The 2,500-nt window shown below is 53.6% G+C and overlaps 1 pseudogene; it reads right to left on the reverse strand.

Annotated features, from left to right (window-relative positions):
• Nucleotides 1-2,500, reverse strand: part of LOC136672445 (28S ribosomal RNA) — an 8,428-nt pseudogene that overhangs the window by 2,773 nt on the left and 3,155 nt on the right.

Genomic DNA, 2,500 nt, shown 5'->3' on the forward strand with positions numbered 1-2,500 from the left:
AGCATTGTTGATCTTAGTCACCCACTCCCTCAGCTGGGTGTGGATATCTGGCTTGGTGATCCCCACCCAAGGATTCACCCTTGCCCCCAGATATTTCTCCATCTCATCAGGGCTGATGAGATGAATTGGTTCCTTTCCCAACCTCCACGCCTTACAGTTATTGACCGTGAAGGAGGTAACTCCCTTCCCAATCAGGAATCCGTGACATTTCTTGGGCTGAACCCTAAGCCCCGTCTTCTCGCAGAATGTGTCTAGGATAGCGATGTTGTCTCTCATGCCTTCCCAGGAGTCACTAATCAGGACAAGATCATCTGCAAACGCTAAGGTACTAACCCTAGTACCTCCTACCATATAGCCACTTCCAAGGTTGTCGAGGGCTTGGATCAGGGGATCCATAGCCAGGTTGAAGAGGATTGGAGACATAGAATCTCCCTGCTTCACTCCAACCTTCATCTCAATGGGGTCCGTCTTGTCCCCATTGACAATGATTCTGGTCACGCAGTCCACATAAGCTGATTGGATCAGCTTAATCACGTGATGGTCAACCTGTCTCTGCATCAGTGCACACAGGATGTGATCATGAGAGATGGAGTCGAAAGCCTTCGCGAAATCGACAAACACTACCGCAAGCTGGCCCCGCTCTTTTTTGCAGTGTCCGAGAAGGCCTTGCAGAACCTTTAGGTTCTCGGAACACCCAGGGGCGCGGATGAACCCCCTTTGTCTAGGATTCAATGGGCAAGCACGCGCCAGCCTCTCCGCCAGAATCTTAGAAAAGAGCCTTAAAATCACTGATCCAATGGTGATGGGTCTCCAGTTCCCCACGTCATTGAGCGCCTCCCGATCAGTAGATTTAGGAATTAGTGTTGTCCGACATTCCTTGAAAGCCCTGGGTACCACTCCGCTGACCAACCACGTGGTGTACAGCCGTGCCAGTTTTTCGCCTTTCGGATCCCAGTCACTTAGCATCTGCTTTGTGATCCTGTCTGGGCCCGGGGCGGTGTCGCGCTTGATCTTGCCTAGGGCAGCTTTTACAGATTTGGCCGTGATTGGCTCTGCAAAGCACTCGTTGTCCGTTTCTCCTGATGATGTAAATTGGCCTAGTCCAGCAAAGTTGACATTCCCTTCCCAACTGGTCCTGTACGCTTGCTCTATAATGGCCAGTGGGATTGGACATTCTGTTCCTTCCACTCCATCAAGGATTTCACTGGCTAGCCTCGCAGGATCCTTAAGGAACATCCTCTGATGTTTCCTATAAGTCTTCCGCATGGCCGCCCTGTTTCCTCCCTGAGGGTTTCTGAAAACACGGCCTGCCCCTCGTTGCCTACTACCAGGAGTACTATGACTCAGAGCACTCGAGACACCAGCTCCCAGCCTCCCCCTCAAAGCCGAGGCCGTAGCCTCCACGAGCTCACCCAACTCGTGCTCCTCCCTTGGCAAATCCCCACTGCCGCCGAGCTCGCTCAGAGAAAGATCCAGGGAGGCCGCCCTCTCTTTCAATTTCTCGGCGATCCCCTGAACCAGGGGTGGCGCTGGCATCTCCTGTCTCAGATCACCGCTATGATCCTCTGACGGATTTATGGGGGTCCTGACAAGCCGACGTCTTTTCTCCCTTACCTGCTCGCTAGTTTTACTGGGGAGATGCTTGGCGATCGCCATGTTAATGTACCTCTCGCCCGCATATCTCTCCTCGAGCTTCAGTAACTCTTCCACCTCCTTAGCACTCCATAGCGAGGTCGCACCCCCCTTCACCTTCTTGGAGCGTACCTCCGCGATCCTCTCCATATTCCGTTCACTTGGGTGGACGTGTCGTTTGTGTTGGCTAAGCCCGCTCTTAGTTGCAAAGGACGCTTCGCAACTACCACATCGATGGGCCAGTTGATCGGCCTGTACTCCTTCTGCCCTCCCCTTGCACTTAGGGTAGTGAGTGCTGATGGAGTGGCTGTTCTCACTGCCCCTGCCACACTTACGACAACTGTACGTCACCAGAGTAGTCTTATGACAGGCGGCAAAGTGCCTTGCTGCCTGAGTGATTTTCCCTGGTCGCACGCCACAAAGCTTACAGACTATGTCCTGGTCCGGGAGTTCCACCACCAAGCATGTCTGCTCTATCTCCCCCGAGGGGGTGTCCTGAACAGATGCACCGTCGGGTATGGTGGGCCCAATCGGTGCGTGAGGTGAGGGTGGTGTCTCTTCTACTATCGAAGGCAATTCAGCGGTTGAGTCACTTCGACCACTAGTTTCAGGCTCCTGATTATCGTTTATCTCGTCAAAACTTGCTCTCAAGCTTGAATTGACGAAAGTCATTGTCTCAATCAGGCGGGGTACCTCCCCCTCCGTCCTTTCTAGAGGGAGTCCTACACTCCCCCTTCCGGGCCGAAGTTTGGGTGGGGAGGTTTGCGTTCCAACACTCACCAGGTTAAGTCTCCACTTAGGGCGTGGGGGCCAATCACCTGGTGAGTTCCTAATGGGGCCGATACCTTGGGGCAATGAAGAGGGCTCG

The sequence above is a fragment of the Hoplias malabaricus genome, chromosome 16 (assembly GCF_029633855.1).
Source record: "Hoplias malabaricus isolate fHopMal1 chromosome 16, fHopMal1.hap1, whole genome shotgun sequence".
Taxonomy (NCBI): domain Eukaryota; kingdom Metazoa; phylum Chordata; class Actinopteri; order Characiformes; family Erythrinidae; genus Hoplias; species Hoplias malabaricus.